The 12,538-nt window shown below is 41.4% G+C and overlaps 1 protein-coding gene across 5 annotated transcripts in view; it reads right to left on the bottom strand.

The window, feature by feature from the left end:
* LOC126213522 (uncharacterized) overlaps window positions 1-12,538 on the bottom strand; it is a 173,677-nt gene that overhangs the window by 47,153 nt on the left and 113,986 nt on the right. The window lies entirely within an intron of this gene.

Below are 12,538 nucleotides of genomic sequence, written 5' to 3'. Positions count from 1 at the left end.
TGTGTAATAGGCAGACATCTATGCAGACCATCAGACAAGAATTCCAAACTGCATCAAGACCCACTACAAGTACTATGACAGGCGGGAGGTGAGAAAACTTGGATTTCATGGTCGAGCAGCTGCTCTTAAACCACACTTCATACCAGTAAATTCCAAACGATTCCTCACTTGGTGTCAGGAGCATAAACATTTGATGACTGAACAGTGGAAAAATGTTGAGTGGAGTGACCAATCACGGTACACAATGTGGCGATCCGATGGCAGGGTGTAGGTATGGCGAATGCCCAGTGAATGTCATCTGCCAGCATGTGTAGTGCCAAAAGTAAAATTCGAAGGTGGTGGTGTTATGTTGTGGTCGTGTTTTCCCTGGAGGGGGCTTGCACCCCTTGTTGTTTTGCGTGGCACTATCACAGCACAGGCCTACATTGATGTGTTAAGCACCTTCTCGCTTCCCACTGTTGAAGAGCAATTCGGATATGGCGATTGCATCTTTCAACACGATCGAGTACCTGTTCGTAACGCACGACCTGTGCCGGAGCGGTTACACGACAATAACATCCCTATAATGAACTGGCTTCCACAGAGTTCTGACCTGAATCCTACAGAACACCTTTGGGATGTTTTGGAATGCCGACTTCTTGCCAGGCCTCACTGACCGACATCGATCCCTCTTCTCAGTGCAGCACTCCCTGAAGAATGGGCTGCCATTCCCCAAGAAACCTTCCAGCACCTGACTGAATGTATGCCTGCAAGAGTGGAAGCTATCATCAACACTAAGGGCGGGCCAACACCATATCGAATTCCAGCATTACCAATTGGGAGGGGGGAGGGGGGGCACAAACTTGCAAGTCATTTTCATTTAGGTGTACAGATACTTTTGATCACACAGTGTACCTGCAAACTATGTGCTCATCGAAATGGCACCCCCGCTAAAAATTGTTTGTTTTTGGACTGCCACAGCTCATTCCTCATTCTCTTCTTTCAAGCAAAGATCTTACATTTTTTTAAAAAAATATTTCTAAAGTTTATTCATGTGCAAAGTTCTAGTTTCCCCAATATTTCACCCTGAGACAAAATTTTGTAGTCCCGACTTCTCTATTTAAAAAATGTACACTTTTACTAAAATAATCTCTTAGTTTATTCAGTATTCCAATTAGAAAATTTCACTGTATAGAAAATTCTTGGCAAGATTTGGGGAATCCATCTGCATATTAAAATTTCCACTGCATTATGCCGTATTTAACCATATGGCTTTTAGTTAAACAAATCTACTTTACTGCTTATTATATCTTTCATTTTTTATGTTAATATCCAAAAGGTAACTGTAATATACTTTATTGTCTAGTAATTTCTGTAGTTAAAAAGTGAAGATCTGCATTAGTCAGACAAATGTCAGTTCTGTGTGAAACTTCTGTCACAGCAGTGAAATATAGGTCGTAATAACAACAACCGTATCATATGAACTCTTTAGTACACTAAAAAAAGAAAAAAACAACTGTGTTGTGTTACATTATTATTAACCATTTAAATAGCACAGCAATTACTGGAAGAAAATTATCTTGACGGATTTTAACACTCTCAACACCTTGCTGCATTCGGTCATTGGATATGCTGGACCAAACATTTAACTCCTTTTATTCGATTTGAACAAATTATTATTTTTTTGATTGTGATATCCTTTGTTATTCTAACTTTGTTATTTTATATTTTTTATGTATTTGCTTACATTTCCACCTGTGGTCACACGGTCCGTTGAATTAATTTTGCATTGTGGAACCAAATGATTAACAGTGGATATTTTGGTTTTTTAGTTTAACACATTCATTTCATTTCAGATTTTGAACTAAAATGGGTATCAGAGGGCTCTCAGATGCAGAAATCGCTGAAATGTCGACAAATCTTTCTGAAGATGATGCCACAGGCTTCTCCGATGACTCCGCTGAATACCCAAATGTTTCACCTCGTGACAGTTCCAGTTTGACTTCTGAGGACGATGATGACAAACACGACACAGGATCAACTGACTCCGAGCCTAATGATGATGATCCTCTTGTGAATCTTTCAGATGAAGATAAATGAGAACCTATAGAAGGGGACAGAATTAATTTTACTTTCTCCTCTCCAGACACTGGCGTTCATCCAAAAGCTTCAAGGACTACCTCCCATCTCTTATTTTCAAGACTTCATTGACGATAATATTATATTGCTGTTAGCTGAAGAGATCAATAGGTTTGCTGCAGAAAAAACTACTGCCACCAGAACTCCAAATCAAAGGCAATCAAAATGGTTTGACACCAATACTGATTAAATGTACAAGATTTTGGTGATTATTCTCTGGAAGGGGATTATGCAGTTTCCCAAACTGAGATACTAACAATCCAAAAAAAGAATGCATGAAAATGGAATTCCAAAAATAATTAATCTTAAGAGATTTGAAATGTTACTTTCGATATTGCACTTATCAAGTAATAGCAAGAAAGAGATCCAGAAGAACAGGCTTTTCACAATCTCAAAATTTGTGGAAATCCTGGGGAAGAAATTCAAGGAATCCTGCACTACAGAAGGAGCGGTTTGTATAGGTGAAAGCAACGCACAATTTCATAAATGTATTTACTTTTGACAATACATCCCTAAAAAAAGACATAAATATGGGATTAAGGTTTTCAAGCTTTCCGTTAGTGGAAGTTATACTCGATTCTTTGAAGTCTTCGCTGGCAAGGAAAGAACAGATGATATATCTGTTGCTGAGAGGCTGGCAACAGAATTAAGGGACTGACTCTAGGCAGTAACTGTGTATCGATAACTGGCACACTAGTGTTTCGTATCTAGAATGCTAACCCAGCGAAAGACATTTTTTAGGCACATTCGTGCAAATTGAAAGAATAATCCCCCCCGATGCTGTCGAGGCAAAAATGTAGTCCTGAATTGGAAGGATAAACGAGACATGCTAATGCTCAGTACAAAACAAAAACAAAAAGAAACAAGTGAGCCCACTACGGTCATCGACTATAACAAAGGAAAAGTATTTATTCACCTCTCCGATCTGATGGCCTCATATGTATGATATATATATATATACAGATCTGTCAAATGCTACAAGAGACTTGTCTTCCATTTCATCACTTCTACATCCACTGTAAATGTTCTGTATTTGTACAATAAAGTACACAACAAGAAAAATTGGCAGCAATGATTTCAAAGAAACTCTTGTCCAATCACTTGTGTATCCTACATTGGATCCAAACTTGGCAAGACCTTTCAGCTGCAAGCCTAAGCACTTGCCGAAAGAGTATAAGCGGCAGAAGAGCATGACCAGCAAAAGGTGCAGCCCGTGCTACAAAATCGTGACCCAATGGCAGAATGCTGCTTATGCTCTCAGGGGAAAAAGAATTCACACACACTCTCGGACATGCAACTTACCGACATACATCGAATGTTTCCAAAAACACCCCCGAATGCATGTTTACGTCAAGGAAAAAACTTTCCTTCTCATTCCGTACAGTAAGTCTCCCCTGACCCACGGTTTTTGGTCACTTTCCCACAATCTACCCCTTTTCCTAAACCTCTCCAGTCCTTTTCCTGTACCCTTCTTCCTTCCCCTTCAACCCTTCTGCCTGAAGAAGGGGTCCCCGGCTCTGAAACCTTGCCAATCACAACAGTCTTTTATGTGTGTGTTCTGCCACCGCTTGGTGAGTAGATTTTTTATCTATCCAATTAAATGATTGTATATCTAAAAACAAAGATGATGTGACTTACCAAATGAAAGTGCTGGCAGGTCGACAGACACACAAACAAACACAAACATACACACAAAATTCAAGCTTTCGCAACAAACTGTTGCCTCATCAGGAAAGAGGGAAGGAGAGGGAAAGACGAAAGGATGTGGGTTTTAAGGGAGAGGGTAAGGAGTCATTCCAATCCCGGGAGCGGAAAGACTTACCTTAGGGGGAAAAAAGGACGGGTATAAACTCGCGCACACACACACACACACACACACACACACACACACACACACACACACACACATATCCATCCACACATATACAGACACAAGCAGACATATTTAAAGACAGTTTGGGCAGAGATGTCAGTCGAGGCGGAAGTGCAGAGGCAAAGATGTGGTTGAATGACAGGTGAGGTATGAGTGGCGGCAACTTGAAATTAGCGGAGATTGAGGCCTGGTGGATAACGGGAAGAGAGGATATATTGAAGAGCAAGTTCCCATCTCCGGAGTTCGGATAGGTTGGTGTTAGTTGGAAGTATCCAGATAACCCGGACGGTGTAACACTGTGCCAAGATGTGCTGGCCGTGCACCGAGGCATGTTTAGCCACAGGGTGATCCTCATTACCAACAAACACTGTCTGCCTGTGTCCATTCATGCGAATGGACAGTTTGTTGCTGGTCATTCCCACATAGAATGCATCACAGTGTAGGCAGGTCAGTTGGTAGATCACGTGGGTGCTTTCACACGTGGCTCTGCCTTTGATCGTGTACACCTTCCGGGTTACAGGACTGGAGTAGGTGGTGGTGGGAGGGTGCAGGGAACAGGTTTTACACCGGGGGCGGTTACAAGGGTAGGAGCCAGAGGGTAGGGAAGGTGGTTTGGGGATTTCATAGGGATGAACTAAGAGGTTACGAAGGTTAGGTGGACGGCGGAAAGACACTCTTGGTGGAGTGGGGAGGATTTCGTGAAGGATGGATCTCATTTCAGGGCAGGATTTGAGGAAGTCGTATCCCTGCTGGAGAGCCACATTCAGAGTCTGATCCAGTCCCGGAAAGTATCCTGTCACAAGTGGGGCACTTTTGTGGTTCTTCTGTGGGAGATTCTGGGTTTGAGAGGATGAGGAAGTGGCTCTGGTTATTTGCTTCTGTACCAGGTCGGGAGGGTAGTTGCGGGATGCGAAAGCTGTTGTCAGGTTGTTGGTGTAGTGGTTCAGAGATTCCAGACTGGAGCAGATTTGTTTGCCACGAAGACCTAGGCTGTAGGGAAGGGACCGTTTGATGTGGAATGGGTGGCAGCTGTCATAATGGAGGTACTGTTGCTTGTTGGTGGGTTTGATGTGGACGGACGTGTGAAGCTGGCCATTGGACAGGTGGAGGTCAACGTCAAGGCAAGTGGCATGGGATTTGGGGTAGGACCAGGTGAATCTGATGGAACCAAAGGAGTTGAGGTTGGAGAGGAAATTCTGGAGTTGTTCTTCACTGTGAGTCCAGATCATGAAGATGTCATCAATAAATCTGTACCAAACTTTGGGTTGGCAGGCCTGGGTAACCAAGAAGGCTTCCTCTAAGCGACCCACGAATAGGTTGGCGTACGAGGGGGCCATCCTGGTACCCGTGGCTGTTCCCTTTAATTGTTGGTATGTCTGGTCTTCAAAAGTGAAGTAGTTGTGGGTCAGGATGAAGCTGGCTAAGGTAATGTGGAAAGAGGTTTTAGGTAGGGTGGCAGGTGATCGGCGTGAAAGGAAGTGCTCCATCGCAGCGAGGCCCTGGACGTGCGGAATATTTGTGTATAAGGAAGTGGCATCAATGGTTACAAGGATGGTTTCCGGGGGTAACGGATTGGGTAAGGATTCCAGGCGTTTGAGAAAGTGGTTGGTGTCTTTGATGAAGGATGGGAGACTGCACGTAATAGGTTGAAGGTGTTGATCTACGTAGGCAGAGATACGTTCAATTAAATGATTGGATCAATAAAATGTTGTTAGTTGTAAGATCTAGTTCACAAATTACATTTTGATTTTCTGAGCACTTTTGTAACCTTGTATGTAGCATTCATGAACACAAAATAAAAAATATAATTACGAAATGCTCAGAACATGTTTCATATTATTGATCCTCAAAACTCAGTATCAGTATATACATTCTGCCCATTCACGTACGATTTTGTTGTTCACTGGGACCACAGAATTCTCCGGTGCATGATTATAACATAGAAACAAGCCACGCGTGTACGCACAGGCTTTAAGTAAGACGTGCCGAATGACCGTGGGTGGGTACACAGGCTGACCGAGATAGTGCAATGTTCAATGTGTTAATGGGACTAAAGTGGCTCCAAACAGGTCAGGAACAACGGAATAATTAACGAGACCATAAAAAAAATGTCATGCTCAATGGCAACAAAATCACTTATTTTAGATAATCGAGGTGAAATTATCAGAGTAAAGTCAGTAGGTGGACACAGCAAACTTATTACCTAGGCAGTGTGCCAGTGTTTTTGTGTTTATGCCGAAGAAACAGGGAGGGGAGATACTAATAGTGTACACTCCGGTATTCCCCTATGTTGAGCGCTCTCACATGTCTGTACATCAATGACCTGTGTCACTGCTTTCACACAGAAACTAAACACTGACTGCCACTTTTTCACAATGTTTTTGGCATGATATCACTATGAAGACATTTGTTCACAATGTAATATTAAGATCTACCTATGTTTATCTGAAGTAGCATTAATACAACCCCATTAATAATGTAGAAACCCAAATCCGCAACTCCTGTGGATATATTTATCATGTAGTCACTGTTGCCTCGAGATGATTTTATGTTTGAAATGGTGTCTGAGGTTGGACGTGATAACAACTTTGCAGAATACTTTTTTTTTTTTTTTTTTTTTTTTTTTTTTTTTTTTTGCGCGGCCATCTTCTGCAGCAGCTGTTAAAATCTCTTAGTATAGGTTATCCATCTTGATCTGATTGCAGTCTAATTAAAAAGAATTACACCTGACACATTTCGCTTTTATTTATAAAGCATCTTCCGTGGTTATTCTGTAAACTGTATGCATACATTTGTACATTTTTGATTGTTTTACGTTAAAAACAGTGTTTTCTTTATCAAGTTGGTCTGCAAGTTACTTACAATGTTTCTTTACATATTCTGCTCCCTCCCTCCTTGCTAGCAGCGGTTGGTGTTGCAAGGCTTCATTTCACATTTGCACGCGGCAACTTTTGGCATTCTGCAGTATTTCCTGCCCTGCAATATTTACATTTCACTTTCTTACACTGTTTCTCATTGCACACTGCCACAGTGTTTATGTCTGTTGGTTTGTTTACATTGTTGCAAACCAGTGAAACTGTATTTTGTGTGTGTGTGTGTGTGTGTGTGTGTGTGGTTTTTTTTTTTAAAAAAAAGCAGGTTTTTATGTATAATGTCTATAGCCAGCAGCACTTTTTAGTCTATGTGTCACATGTGTGGGAAAAAATAAATAAATAAAAAATCAGTTTCAGTCTTTTCTGATCAGGCCTCATATGTCATAGAGATGTCATGGAGTCACAGAACTTCTATGTCCTAGCAGGGATTATGTCTATGTCTGTGACTGCAGAAGACACCACACAAGGTGCATCTACAACACAGACTTTTGTATGTGGTCGGCAAACCCTGTTGTGTGCTAAATAATTGTTGCTACTGCCAGAACATGGGCAAGGACATCATATTCCTACTGTAAACGAGACACTCGATACCACCCGACAAGAAAAAGTCGAGAGGAGTTAAAACTGGTAACTGTGATGGCTGTTTTTGGAAAAATCATCAATATTGCCCTCAATTTGTGAACTATTTGAAAGCAGTAGAAGAATTAAATTTTATATTCTAACACCTTATACTGGTAAGTTATTATGTGTAAGGTTTCAAGTTTATCCCACAATTATTTCTGGAGATATAAAAAGCTAAACTTATCATTTTTTCGAAGGTGTTTTTTCAGCTGACTCGGCTTCAAATTATCCGTGTGCAAATAAATTGAGAAATATTTTTTTTATTATTTCTCTCAAGAGAGCACAGAAAGTTGTAAAATATGGTCTATTTTTGTATCTTTCAAGAAAATATTGCGAGAGAGACTATGTCTCAAAGTCGCTGAAAACTCACAGCTGCACTGTCGATAGCTGTACTAAGGGGTCAAGCAAATGACTATATCTCCGGAACTATTGAATTAATAACAGTGAAACTTTATCATTGTTTACTAGGAACACGTGTGAGTGTTCAGGCAAAATTTCATTAAAATCTGCGGCCGTTACGCAGAAACTTTTTCCGAAATTAGACCACTCGACACGGAATGGTCCAATAATGTTTGGACACGATAGTGAGAAAACGATCACCCGCAAGAGTTCACAAAGGTGCAGTAAGTTCAGTTCAAAGCTACAGTGATATCAGTCTCAGGGCAGTGGACTGTCGGCCTTTAGAGGCGTCAGATGCAGGACGCTATGTGGTCAAGTCGGACACTCGAGAGGTAGTGAAAGTATTATTTTTATTTATTTATTTATTTAACCTGGCAAGATTAGGGCCATCAGGCCCTCTCTTACATCTAACCAGGCATTCTACTTATTTTACATTCATATGTTTTAGTAGGCATGTTAAACTACATCTAGTACAAAAAGTGAAATAAACAATTTGAAAGGTACACCTGGAAAAATACATACATATAGAGTTTATATTCTTAGATCACAAGTACTGTTATAATTAGACATTATTGAACAGACAGATTTGAGGTAGGAGTGCTGGCAGCAGGGAGTATGAGGGAGACTCATGGTGAAGGGAGGAGAAGAATAAAGAGACATGATGAAACATAATTAAGGAAATATAAAGGAAAAGAATATTGCGTGGCTAATAGAGATAGATGAAGAGGAAGGCATCTCAGGAGCAAGATAGGAGACGCCAGATTTGCTGTTTGACAGATGAGGGGATTGCCCTTGTACATTATTAAACCGGGTTTCAACTTTAGACAGTTCCCTCTCTACTATACGTGCGAGGAAAGTCACGCAATGAAATGTGTGTGCTATTTTGGTGACGTAATGATGCCGATTCTGCATACCTCGAGATTGTGTGTCAGTACTGAGCTGGCTTCCTCATTAGACACGGGGCTAAATCCAAATGCGAAATATAAAAAAATTATACGAATCTGTGGAATCTCTCCTTTTGGACACATCCAAAAGAACAATGTGTGGAATCTGCAGCTGTGATACATATTATGTAGACAAAGACAGATGCGGGGAGAGGAAAGAAAAGGGAAGGAATTCACGATTCACGTAATCGATTTGCCTCGGTGGGCTACAAATCCACCACCTTTGGTACGGATGTGCAGTCACGTTTGAAATCCTGTGGGAATCAAACTACTGAGCAAGGGGGGGGGGGGGGGGGGGACAGGCACGGACTGCAGACAGGTGGCACTAGGTGCGAATGTGGCTCGGCCGGGGGCTACCGTGGTAAAACAGTGAGTGCAGGCGGTGCAGTGCTTAACGCAACTGCCTAATAAGCAGGAGATCCCGTGTTCAAATCTAGGTCCGGCATACATTTTCACTCGTCACCACAGAAGCCACACAAAGTGCCGATACAGCTGAAATCGAGAATTTCTTCCCTTCCCTCTTCTTTCTCCACACCCACCCCTCTACCTTCAATTTACATAATATAAAAAAATGCTCAGGACTAAGTACGGCAGAATTTCCATTTATTTGATCAGTCATTTTCATCTATATTTCAAAAGTTACGACAGATCACGGAACCGAGAGAGACACTGCACAGCAGGTGGTGATAAACAGTACAGTACTCAGCTCACCAGAAAGTGTCGACAGCTGTGTAAAGTAGAATATAATGTTGTTGTTGTTGTTGTTGTTGTTGTTGTTGTTGTGGTCTTGAGTCCTGAGACTGGTTTGATCCAGCTCTCCATGCTACTCTATCCTGTGCAAGCTTCTTCATCTCCCAGTACCTACTGCAACCTACATCCTTCTGAATCTGCTTAGTGTATTCATCTCTTGGTCTCCCCCTACGATTTTTACCCTCCACGTTGCCCTCCAATGCTAAATTTGTGATCCCTCGATGCCTCAGAACATGTCCTACCAACCGATCCCTTCTTCTGGTCAAGTTGTGCCACAAACTTCTCCCCAATCCTATTCAATACCTCCTCATTAGTTACGTGATCTACCCATCTAATCTTCAGCATTCTTCTGTAGCACCACATTTCGAAAGCTTCTATTCTCTTCTTGTCCAAACTAGTTATCGTCCACGTTTCACTTCCATGCGAGGCTACACTCTGTACAAATACTTTCAGAAACGACTTCCTGACACTTAAATCTATACTATATGTTAACAAATTTCTCTTCTTCAGAAACGCTTTCCTTGCCATTGCCAGTCTACATTTTATATCTTCTCTACTTTGACCATCATCAGTTATTTTGTTCCCCAAATAGCAAAACTCATTTACTGCTTCACATGTCTCATTTCCTAATCTAATGCCCTCAACGTCACCTGATTTAATCTGACTACACTCCATTATCCTGGTTTTGCTTTTTAATTCTGTCAGAGACAGCGAAGGACACGGAAGAGCAGTTGAACGGAATGGACAGTGTCTTGAAAGGACGATATAAGATGAATATCAACAAAATCAAAGTAGAATATACTGCCCTACTATTCGATATGTGAGTCAGTGTAGAGTACGTAAATCAGTGTCACTGACGGTCCATTCGGGAATAACAGAAGCAGCACGCAATGTCGCCGGGTAACGAGATCCTGCAGCAGCTCTGCGTACCTGTCTCGACCGAACACATAATGTGGTTTTGTAAACTTGTTATTGCAATGCCTCAGTGTTGTCACTGCCGTATAGACGACTATTTTTTTCACCTGCAGCCATTAATGCTTCGTGTCTGAAAGATGGCAACAGCTCTACTATTTGTCAGAAATCTTCTTGCACCAAATTTACTATAGGTGCTAGAAACTTAGAATACAGCATCCAATTGACGAGGACAGAGAAGTACCTCTACGTGCCTGCTTCTTGTTTCCACAAGTAAAGAAGAGAATCAAATGACACAGAATTAATGACACAGAGGTGGCCAATAAAGAAAGAAAAATAGGGAGCAGCTGTCAAGTTAATACAGGTGATTACGATGAACATTTCTAACACTGGAATCACTGACTGGACAAATGTATGAAGGATGAGAGTGAAAAGGTGATTTGTACACCCAACGATGAAACACTGTTTTCATTTGAATCACAGTAGAAATACTGAGAATTCAGTGAAATAGCAACCCTAACACACTAGGTATTAGAGAGACCCTGGACATAATTAAACAGCAAATGAAAATATCGGCTTCCGAGCTAACAAAAGACTCTGGATATCTACATATTATTCTGTGGCCTCGACCGTGGAATCGTTTTTACATTTATTTGCTTTGCTGCACACAATGGTGTTGTCACCTTCAAACTTAACCAGACCTCCACCTGTGCCGAGGATCGGTCTGTCGTGACGACACAAATTCCGCCTCCGAGACAAAATTGTCAATATTGTTCGAACACAGAAAAAATCCTGCCCGTGTCAATGAAAGAAACTCGTGCAAGTGACGAACGCAGAAAACGAAAAACGGGCCATCGACACGACACACCTAATTCACGTAACTTTTTCGCCAAAACTGAGACTTGCTTTTGACACAAAATCCTTAATAACATTTCAAATGTATAATGTGCAAGTGTGGTATATACAATGTGCACAGGAAGTCTCTAACTAAAAGCACGTCACACAGTAAAATGGTAAGATAGACAAGATTTGAAACTGTTCACCGATACAGCGCCCGCAACACGACTGCTAACGGCCGGGTGTCTGTCTGAGAAGGAGAACAACTGTTCGCCTTTCCGTGCTCGGTGAAGAACAGTGACAGTTAGCAGTGACCCCACTTCGGAGGAGCACTTCATTGGCAAGTGTGTGTGCCCGTAAAAAGAAACACAGCACTAAAAATATTGCACGGGTGACAGACAAGATTTGTTAACATTTCGGTAAGAAACAACCGACGTGTTAGACTTTGATCGCGGGAGAGAAGACACCTTTTCACCTTAGAAGTGTTTTGGATGCCCCCCGTCAATCTGAAGAGAAACGTGTGCCTAAGTTAGTGCGTCAGTGTTGTGTTCACCCTGCAAGTTGAGCACACTTTGTGAGAACCTGGATTAAAAGCAGCACAATACAATTTTAAATAAAAATGGACCTTGGCACGGAAGCATTCCGGCCAATGGCCATCAGAGGACTGACAGAATATGATTCGAACAGTTGAAGGCACACCACACCATGTAAGTATAACAGTGGTGCACATATGAACGTTTTGGACAAACAACTGTGTTATTGAAGTTACAATGAACTAATCGCACATGTAAAGGGACTTTCCGGGCATCCTGTACATAAATGCAACAAAAGTGAATGCGAAGGAAATGCTGTCCACAAAATATGATTAATTTGTATATTAGCAGCACAATGATGTACCTGGTTAACAGCTGTTCATTGGCTACCACATACAATCTTCCCAATGCTGTATGTATGTGGCCCTTTGTAAAGTTTAGCTGTGTGTCTTATATCATCACCTCCATATCCAAGCAAGTTGGAAGACATGAATTTAAAAACCAGTCCTCCACTGTTATAGAATCACCCTTGACATCCTTCATGGGACTGAAGACCAATGTGTGTGTGTGTGTGTGTGTGTGTGTGTGTGTGTGTGTGTTTTCCACAAAACAATAATTGATTGTTTCCCCACATGTGTTAACCCTATCTACAATATCTATAAAAACTCAAAATTTTTA

The sequence above is a fragment of the Schistocerca nitens genome, chromosome 11 (genome assembly GCF_023898315.1).
Source record: "Schistocerca nitens isolate TAMUIC-IGC-003100 chromosome 11, iqSchNite1.1, whole genome shotgun sequence".
Lineage (NCBI taxonomy): Eukaryota > Metazoa > Arthropoda > Insecta > Orthoptera > Acrididae > Schistocerca > Schistocerca nitens.
The sequence above is the reverse complement of the archived record's forward strand: the minus strand, read 5'-3'. Positions and strand labels throughout refer to the sequence as shown.